Source organism: Chiloscyllium plagiosum, unplaced genomic scaffold (genome assembly GCF_037043375.1).
Source record: "Chiloscyllium plagiosum isolate Xiang-an unplaced genomic scaffold, Cpla_swu_hap1 HiC_scaffold_27, whole genome shotgun sequence".
Lineage (NCBI taxonomy): Eukaryota > Metazoa > Chordata > Chondrichthyes > Orectolobiformes > Hemiscylliidae > Chiloscyllium > Chiloscyllium plagiosum.
In genome coordinates this window covers 9,857,531-9,868,375 of record NW_028270165.1, presented here as the reverse complement: position 1 = coordinate 9,868,375, position 10,845 = coordinate 9,857,531, and positions in this window count along the sequence as shown.

Sequence of the window (10,845 nt, the reverse complement as noted above, 5' to 3'; positions counted from 1 at the left end):
AAATGGGAAGCCTTCAGAAATTAGATAATGAGGAGACCAGAGATGGTATATTCCTGTTGGTGTGAAAGGAAAGTCTGATAGGTGTAGGGAATGCTGGATGACTAGAGAAATTGAGGGTTTGATTCAAAAAATGAAGGAAGCATATGTCAGGTATAGACAGGATAGATCGAGTGAATTCTTAGAAAAGTATAAAGGTACAAAGTATAAACAAGTATACTTAAGAGGGAAATCAGGAGGTCAAAAAAGGGACATGAGATAGCTTTGGAAAATCGGGTGAAGGAGAATCAAAAGGGTTTTTACAAATACATTAAGGACAAGAGGGTAACTAGGGAGAGAATGGGGCACCTCAAAGATCAGCAAGGTGGATTGTGTGGGGAACCGCAGAAAATGGGGGAGATACTAAATGAGTATTTTGCATCAGTATTTCCTGTGGAAAAGGTTATGGAAGATATAGACTGTAGGGAAATAGATGGTGACATCTTGAAAAATATCCATATTACAGAGGTAGTGGTGCTGGATGTCTCGAAACACAAAGGTGGATAAATACCTGGGACCTTATCAGGTGCCCCTAGAACTCTGTGGGAAGCTAGGGAAGTGATTGCTGGGCCCCTTGCTGAGATATCTGTAAATCAATAGTCACAGGAGAGGTACCAGAGGTTGGTTAACTTCTGAACTCATTTTTTCTTGCTAATGTACCATTGCCTTGCTGATTGCCTGTTGCTCCTGTCTGACAACTGGCAGTGACTGGTGTAGGAGGACGCTGAGGCCCCTTTGTACGCCCATTCCTGATGAAAGACCGATGCCCAAAACGGCGACTCTCCTGCTCCTCCGTTACTGTCTGACCTGCTGTTTTTCCAGCACCACTCTGATCTCCAGTTCTCACTTTATCCACACCCCAATATATCACCATTTAAATAATGCACCTCCTTTCTGTTTTTTTTTACTGCAAACGCTATAACTTCACATTGTGGTACTGTATTTGCCATGTGTTTGTCAACTGTGGACTTCTCTACATCGGGGAGACCAAGAGTAAACTTGAGGAACGGTTCGCCGAGCATCGCAGCCGGGTCCGCAGAGACTGACTGGTCCTCCCAGTCACCACCCATTTTAATGCCTCATCTACAGTTCCCCCTACACTCTCCCCCACCGCCCACTCCGCCACGAAGAAGGTTTACACCCAAAACATCGCCTTGGCCACCCCCTTATGCTGCCTGGCTTAGTGTGTTCTTGCAGTCTCCTGCCGATGTATTTTGCCAATTGAGACACAGACCTGGACCAACTTTTCCAGAGTTTGTCTCTGCCTGGATTCACTCCTTTTCCTTTCAGTTGCTGCAAGTCAACAACCGAACCCCAGAATGAAAAAAAGTGAAATGGAAAAAGTGGTTGAGAAAAGAGACGACCATACTCACAGATGTTGGACGGAGAAAGGAGGTTGGAGTCTGGGGTGAAGCTCAATCTCCATTCCAAAGAGAGGAGCACGAGCAGCATCTTCAGAAGCTCGTGGTCCAACTTCCGCATTCAGACAATGCGGTGGCTCTGATTGGCAGGAAGACCAATCTCCTTCTGGTCCTCCAGGGCTTCCGATTGGTCCATCAAAAACAGGTCGCGCGCCTTTCGTTTGGGCAGCGATGAGCATGCGCACTGCGTTGCTGACACCAGCAAATATTGGCAATATACTCTTGTGGGGTTCTAGTTTTACGGACAGATTTTAAGTGTCCAAATGCAAATAGGAAAACAAAGGTAGAGCAACAATTTTGTTCCCCTGTGGCTCGACATTTTATTGCTTTTGCATTTTGTCTGGCTGATCAACTTTTGTATGTCTTTTCCGCATGTTTGGGGGGAGGGGAGTCCAGAACTGGAGGGCATAGGTTGAAGATGAGAGGGGAAAGATTTCTGAGGATCTTAAGGGCCAACCTTTTTGCACAAAGGGTGGTATGTGTATGCAATGAAGTGGTGGAGGCTGGTACAGTTACAATATTTAAAATGCATTCTCATAGGGCTATGAATAGGAAGGATTCAGAGGGAAATGGGCCAAATGCTGGCAAATGGGTCACGAGATTAATTTAGTTTGTTTCTGTGCTATACAAATCTATAACTCTATTTTGACATAGTCAGAACCAATTTCATGAGACTAAGAATAGGCCATTCACCCCTTACAGCTTGTCCTGAGCTGTGGCCTAACTGCGCCTATTTCAATGCTAGTTTCAGAAGATTTCAGCAGCTCTTAAAAATTGAACATGCTTTCAGACATTAATGATGTTTCTGAATGTATCATTTTAGCTATTCTCAATTTTAAAGATCAGCCATTTGTCACCCGTCCTGACTCCAAGTTGAGTCATCACCATCTATTCTCTCTCTCTTCTGAAAAGGCCTTGATACAGTAATCAAAGAGGGCTCGAGGCATGAGAAAGGATGGGGAGAAAAGAGAGAGAATGGATGAGAGGGCAGAGGGTGGTGTGTAGAGAAATAGAAAATGGACAGGAACAGAGGGTGGGGTTAGAGAAAGATTGGGGGGCAGAGGTTAGTGGGGGGGAGGGAAGAGAAAGACCTGCAGGGCAAAGGGTAGGGGGCAAAGTGAGAGAATGGGGCAGCAGAGAATGGTGGAGGGGGCCAAGGGAGAATGGGGTACAGAGCATTGTGGGGTAGAGAAATAGTGGAGTGCAGAGTGTGAGGGGAGAGAGAATAGATGGGAGTCATTGGATTGCAGGAGAATGGACAGAGGGCAGAACGTGGGTGGAGAAAGAGAATATATGGGGGAACAGAGGGATGGAGAGCAGAGGGTTTGGGGGAGAGAGAAAATGCATAGGGAGTCAGAAGATGGGAAGAGGCACTGGACAGGGATGCAGAGGGTGGGGGTGAGAGAAAGAAAGAGAGACAGAATGGACGGTGTGCTGGGGGTGATGAGGGAATGGACAGGGGTGCCGTGGGTGGCATGGGGGAATGGAGAGGGGGGAGCCATGAATGGCGGGGGAGAATTGATGGGGGTGTTGTGTGGCCACAGGGGAGAATGGGCAAGTCGTGCCGTAGTTGGTGGGGGAGAATTGACAGGGTGCTGTGGGTGGCAGAGAGAATGGTCAGGGGATGCTGTGGGTGGCGGGGAGAATGGATGGGAGGGCGCTGTGAGTGGCAGGGAGAATGGACAGTGGCACTGTGGTTGGCAGGGGGTAAGGCCAGAGGCACTGTGGTGTTGGAGGAATGGATAGGTGGTGCTGTGGGGATGTTTGGGTCTTGGAGGGAGATGGTGGTGGTGAAAGCATCCTACTCACTCCCAGCATCCCCTTCTCAGCACACATGCGGTGCACATTTTTGTGAGTCTGGATGGGATGCTGTTTGGAGGGTCAGTGTTGATTCGATGGGCCAAATGGCCTGCTCCCACACTGTAGGGATTCTATGATTAGGAGAGCTGTCAAACCAACAACTTCTAATTGGTGAAGTAAAAGACCAGGAGCCAATCTTGAAGCAGTTTTCCATTTATTCACTCAAACTGCCCTTTCAATTGAATTCCTTGAATTTAATGTGTTCCGTTGTAGTTTAATTATGATCCATGAAAAGCAACATCCAGTCACATCTGAGGGCAGAACCAACTCAACTGACTGAACAAGTGTAACAACTCTTCTGTATGCACTTTAGATGTGACATCCTTTCCCTCTCTCTCTGTTGACCCAACAGGATTACCAGGGCTAGAATTACCACTCTCAAAATACAATTGCTGATCTACTGTTTGCTTCTGCTGCTTAACATAAGGATTTAAAAGCTGCTAGCCTGATCTCGCAGAAAGCACAAAAACAGGCTGTTCACTTGTGCCTGCGCAGAGATAAAATTTCATTTGGAATAGATCACAAAATAAAAACAGGTGCCAATCCCACAACTCTGTGTTACACATGGAGGGAGGGGAGGGGAAGTAAAGTGTTTTACTCTTAGACGTTAGAGGGGAGGACAAAGTTTCAGCCAGTGGGAAGTTAAAATTAAACCCTGTGCTGTTTTCTGTTATAAAAACTCAAATCGCATGGATTTGTGGGAAATAAAAAATGAAGGAAAGGGAGTTTGCAAAGTTTCCAAGCCCCCACAACACACACACACACAATTCCCACTGCTCAGCTGGAGACAGTGCTGCCCCCCCCCCCCCCCCCCCCCTCTGTTTAGGAGTAAACTCTGGAAAGGTGGTGGTATTGATAGTGAGGAGGATGGTCTCCGGCTATACTTTGATACCAATCAGCTGGTAAATGGGGCAGAGAGATGGAATTTAATCTCCAGGCATTCTGGGAAAAGTAATAATGGAAGAAAATAATCAATAAATAGTAGGTCCCTACAGAGTGCTGAGGAACAAAGGAACCTTGCTGTCCATGTCCAGAGATCCCCGAAGGTATCAGTACAGATAAAACGAGGGAGTGAGGAAGGCATAGATTTGTATTTTTTTCATACAGAGGGTGGAGCGTGTGTGGAATGGGCTGCCAGAGGAAGTGATGGAAGCTGGTACCATTATAACATTTAAAAGGCATCTGGTTGGATATATGTATTGGAAGGGTTGAGAGAGATATGGGTCAAATACTGGCAAATGGGTCACGAGATTAATTTAGGGTATCCAGTCAGCATGGGTGAGCTGGACTGCAGAGTCTGTTTCTGTGTTGTATGACTCTACCCGCCTAATTCAATGCAAGTTTCAGAAACATGTCTGCAGCTTTATGCTTTTAGACATTAATATATCATTTCAGCTGTTCTCAATTTTAAAGATCAGCCATTTCTTGTGCACCCCTGTCTTCCAGGTTGAGTCATCACCATTCATACTCTCTCTTTCCCGAGAAGGGCTTGATACAGCAGTCAAAGAGGGCTCGAGGTACGAGAAAGGATGGGGGGAAGGTAGAAGGGACAGAGAATGGACAGGGGTGCAGAGGGTGGGGGGGGGGAAGAGAGAGAAAGAGAATGGATAGGGGAGCAGAGGGTAGGGGGAGAGAGAGAGAAAAAATGGACAAGGGACAGAAGGTGGGGGGAGGAGAAAGACTTGGGGACAGAGAATGGGGGGCAGAAAATGAGGGGGAGAGAGAAAGAATGGCTGGGCAGAGAGATTTGGTGAGTGCAGACTGTAAGGAGAGAGAGAATGCATGGGGTCAGTGGGCTGGGGAAGTGACAGCTCAAATCCCACCTTCCCCAGGAATGGTGTCAGTGTTCCATGAACTGGAACCCACTCCATCCACAGCAGACTTGGGGGCAGTCATTTCTCAATAGACTCATGGCTAAGACAGTAGATTCATATAATCCCTATGGGCCATTCGGCCCATAAAATTCAGACTGACCTTCCAAACAGCATCCCCACCCATTTTCTCTGCAGTTCCCCAGAGTTAACCCACCCTAGGTTGCAGATGCCTGGACACTTCAGCATGCCCAATCCACCCTAAACTTCAGATGGTTAGACTGTCGGAGGAAACTGGAGCACCCAGAGTTCACCCACGCAGACACAAAGGTGAGAACATGCCAAAGTCCACACAGAGAGCTACATGAGAGTGGAATTGAACCCAAGTCCGTGGTACTGTGAGGCAGTGGTGCTAACCACTGAGCCACCGTGCCACCCAGAGCTTTGAAGTTCTGCTTTGTCTTTGTAGCTTCTGCCTTCTCATGAGCCTTCAGCAGAGGCTCTCTCCTCCTGACATTGTTAGACCACACCCGCTGCAACTTCCCTTTTCCATTTCTCCAGCCCTGAGCACACCGGTTCCCAAATCCTGGCGCCAGACAGACACTGATGCAATCTGGTCTTCTGCTGCCAACTGCAGAGAATGGTAACAATCCCTGCCACTATTCTCTCCCTGACCACCACTGCCCCCTCCCCAACATTGTTCTTACTCCCACCACGCAGCCAGGTAGCTCCTCGCTCGTGCAGACCTCTCTCAGATCCCCTTTATCTGTCTGACTTGTGCTGACACCCTCCTGACCCTGTCCACTGACCCAGTCAGAAGGCTTTGTCCGTAGAGGAATGACCATTTCCCAGAATAAAGTGTCCAGTTAACTTTCCCCTTTTCCCCCAACGTGTCTGCAGCCTGGTTTCCAGCTGCATCTTTCTGAGCCGAAGGTCCTCCAGCCTGTGTTTGCCCTGGATCACAGTATCCAGAGCGTCTCAACTTCTGCAAATCGAAAGAGCAGGCCCACCCTGCCCTCTCCAATGTGTGTTGTGTAACTGCTTAATCGTTTCTGGTGGCTGAGCAGAGGCTGATACCCAAATTTGGAACCCCATGAGGGTGGCCTCAACTGGGACATTGGGTTCATGTCACACTACAGGTGACCCCACTACACGATACACTCTCTCTCTCACTCTCACACTCATGCTCACTCTCAGGCACACACACATGCACACACCCTCTCACAGGCTTATACTCCATTACTCTCACACTTTACCAAGCACGCACATACACAAACACACACTCTCTCATGCAGACACACACGTCAGTCTATGGTATGAATTTGCAATTGCAGGATTTTAATTGCAAGTACATTCTATTTTGCTCAAAAAACGCACAATCTTCAGACAGTCTGTCCATGTAATATGTTATAAATTCTACGATGGAAATAGAACCAGTCTGACTCAAAATTGGGATACAGACAGACTCTGACATGAGTGAATCTGTGGGATATTGTTTCCCCAGAAAATGGTTTCATCATTAGATTCTGAACTCCAGATTTCTGACTGAATTCCAATTCTGCCATCTGCCACAGTGTGATTCGAACCCAGGAGTCCCCAGAGCTGGGTTGATAGTCCAGTCGATAATGGCACTTGGCTGTCATTCCTTCAATCACCCTGCAATGGCCTCCACAGGTGGGAGGAGGGGGTAAAGCCCTTCCCACACTGACAGCAGGTGAGCAGGCTGTCTCCGGTGTGGACCCACTGGTGCGTCTGCAGGCTGGAAGAAAATAAATGAATTTCTTTCTGCATTCGGAGCAGGTGATTGACCGCTCCCTGTTGTGGACCCGCTGGTGAGCTTCTAAAATCTCAAAACAAATAATCAAGAAAGAACCCACTCTATTCACTACCGCAGACTTACAGCAAGGTTACACATTAAAAACTATGCACTTATCAGTTCCTGTGCTGTGAGCTCTCCCACACAGATTCCACCAAGACCAGTTGTGAATTTTGTGTTTGTTAATTTTTCCTAGATGCATTCCAATGTTCAGAGATACATGATTTCAAACAACAAAGGCAGTAACTACATAGATTCACTGCTGTGTCAGCTAGCAGTGTAGGAATTTCTCTCTATCTCTCGCTTTCAGACCATGTGCTCGCTGCCATTAGCTGTCTTTCTCTCTTTTAAAAGTGCTGTTGACTTGATTTTTTTACTCCAAAGTTCCAAAACAATGCAACAGCATATAAAACAGTAATTGCTGCTCCTGGAATTCAAGGAAATCGCTTCCAACACTGAAAATATCTTTAAAAAAGAGCAGCTCTTACAGCCACAAATTTTCTCAGCCTCCATCTTGGATTAGTTCTTGGTGAACATTCCCATCTCCCAGGTTACAGTTATTGAAATAATCTGCTTTTCTGTTTTTACTACCAAAGTGGATAACCTCACATTTATCCACACTAAACTGCACCTGCCATACATTTACCCACTCACTCAGCCTGTCCAAATAACATTGCATCCTCCTCACAGCTCACCCTTCCACCCAGCTTTGTGTCATCTTTGTGCAATTTGTGATATATTCCAATTAGTTTTCTCATCTAAATCACTGACATATACTGTGAATACCTGGGGTCCTAGTCCTAGTCCCAATCCCTGCAGTTCCCCAATCATGAATCATTATACAACATCGATCTGACTGATCCTCCCTGACTGACCGTACAAAATAGCAGATGTTAGCCTTATAAATGTAATTAACAGGACTAAGACCATTTATAATGCTGCCTCCCAAGACCTACTTCACCTCAGAATGCAGCCTTTTGCCTGAAAAATGGGCGAGTTCTGAGAAATTTTACAAGGTAATAATCATACCCAGCCTGTAGTCCGGCACCCGGCAGAAACTATCAGATTGGATTATTACCTGTCTCCACCAAGCAGTGCATCATGTAGTTGATGTGGGTAAAGTCTTAACATGTAAACCTAGCTCAGGCGAAGAGGCTGAGGAGTTCCTTACCCATTTTAAGGAATGCTATGGCGCTTCCTCTGGTGACGCTAACTACCTACAAGGGTGATCATCCCAATTTAATGCCCTATGTATGACTTTCTTACCTGATCAGGTACAGAAAGCTATTAAAACCCACAATATCCACTGGCAAGATTCTGAGGTTGCACAATTCAGCTGATAGGTTTGGTACTTCTGAGAATAAAAGGATTCCAAGAGTAAGACAGAACTTGCCCAAACTACAGTGGCTAAACTTAAACCCAGGATTCAAAGTAGACCTTTTCGTCTGCAAGGTCAGTCAAGCTAGCAAATGAAACCCTCATACTATCGTCCAGTATGGCAGGACAGTAGAAATGGTACTGTGTATTCACAACATCCCAATGGACCTTGCGGTCCTCCTATGTATCCTTCCCCAACAGTCCATGATGCCTCTATACATCCTCTCATTACTCTTCACTGCCTCCCCCACCCCCTAGAGTCCCCCAACAACTACACCTTTGTTTCAATTGCAATGAACCAGGACATTGGTCCAAGAACTGCCCTTTCCATAGCAGTCCCTGGTTCATCACCGCAGTAAAAACAACAGACAATCTCTTGGTCTCCCTCCCCAGTGACCTCAGCAGGTTGCCCCTTTTACTGCACAAAACCCTTTTCAAAACTGACTCCCGGATATAGGGCAGCTTCCTGCTTTGAATTTTCCCATACTTACCGCTAGCCCAGAGGATGGACCTATGCTAATTCTTAACCATAATGGCCATGATATTGAATTTATGTTTGACACAGGAGCCACTGTTTCATCACTTCCCGTCCATCTTGCTAATGCTTTTGATTTTCAAATCTTGGACGATGATGAAATCCTGCAATGTTTTGATAGTTCGTCTAATAAACATGCATACGCTGTCCCTCTGACAGTGGTGTGGAAAAATTGTGTCACGCTCCCTTTTTGCTTTGTTGTAACTAATGGATTACGTATCCCTCTACTTGCTAGAGATCTCCTCTGTCCTCTAAATATTACTATTGAATGTCATGATGATGGTATCCTGATTCAGGATCCACCTCATTTTGTTCAATGCATCAATACCAAACCAAAGCCTCCTTGATGGTGGTAATTTGATTTGGATCCTTATGCTTTTGATCCTATTTTACATAACGTCCCTCACCCCCACATTACTTTAGCTTATGATCTCAGGCTTGAACACACTATAATCCCTTACTGGGCACTACTCAGCACACTTGGGTGATTGGTGAGATCAGGTCACCAGCTGGTGGCGTTCTTTTCGTGTCAGTTCCTCTTCATAGCTGGATAACTGGCCCTATCATTTTCCCCTGTGTCACCACTCACTTGAACCCAGAACATAAAGCCTACGAAGTAGGTTTTGACACCAAGACTCTTTTTGACCATGCTGATCAAACTTGCCGTGAAATTCAGCTGCTCACTGAGATATCAATCCTATTTTATGCACAGCCTTAGTCGATTCATGGCAGTCTTCATCATCATCATGCCCACCCTCACCCGCAGGACGCAGTATACCCTGGAGTCTGTGTGGACTCTAAAACACAAGTGGGTCTTGCTAAGGTCCCACCCATCTCCATTCTGAACAAACCTCATTCTGTCTTCCTGTCTATATCTCAATACCCCCTGAAACCAGAAGGTGAAGCTGGCATTCAACCTGTCATTGATTCATTTCTACAGCAAGGCCTTCTAGTCCCATGCCATTCTTCTGTCAATACACCTATATTTCCGATCCCTACACCGGAGCGTCCTGAATGTCGTTCACGACCTTCGTGAAGTAAATAAAATCATTGAGGCTCATAATCCTCCAGTTGCCAATCCTGCTACTATCCTCAGCCAAGCTCTTCACTATCGTTGACCTCCAACATGCATTCTTTTGTCTTCCTTTGCATCCAGATAGCCCAATACATTTTTGCCTCCTTTTAAGGGCCACCAATATATGTGGACTTGCCTACCTCAAGGGTTTATTCAGTCGCCGACACCCTTTTCAGAGACTCTTCACGCCCAGCTTGAATTATTTGAATTTCCTGGAGACGTTACCCTAGTTCAATACATCGATGACCTCCTCGCTAGCCCTGACAAAGTGTCCAATCACACTGACTCCACTACCTTTCTCAACCATCCACATCAACGTGGCTATATTGTACCCCCCAGCAAAGTTAAGACTAATGAGAAAGAAGTTAAGTTCCGAGGTACTCTCATTTCTGAATTTGATCGGTGCTTGACACGTGAACGTATTGATCCTATTCTTTGTATTGCCCCTCCAACCACTCCTAAACAGATACGGTAGTTTCTCGACCTCATCAATTATTGCCGACAATGGATTCCTAATTGTGCCCTTCTGATCAAAAATTATCTCCCTGTCCTCGATTAGTGAGCCTTAATGGTATGAACTCACCCCTGAATAACTACAAGTCTTTACGGAGCTTAAAACTACCCTCTCTTCAGCACCCACACTAGACCGATGTTTGTATGACTGCCACTTTCATCTTTATGTTGCCATCCTTGATACCTGTGCTTCAGCTGTTCTCACCCAGCAGCATGGCTCCTCTTGGCGCCCTATTGCCTATTTTTCTACTAAGCTTGACCCCATTGCTCAAGATATGCCTTCCAGATTCTCTCTGCCATCCATACTATGGTAGTGGCTGCCTCTAACATAACTTTACATCAAAATGTAGAAGTCTGTACCTCGCATTCTGCAGTATTCTTGCTGATTTCTAAATATACTC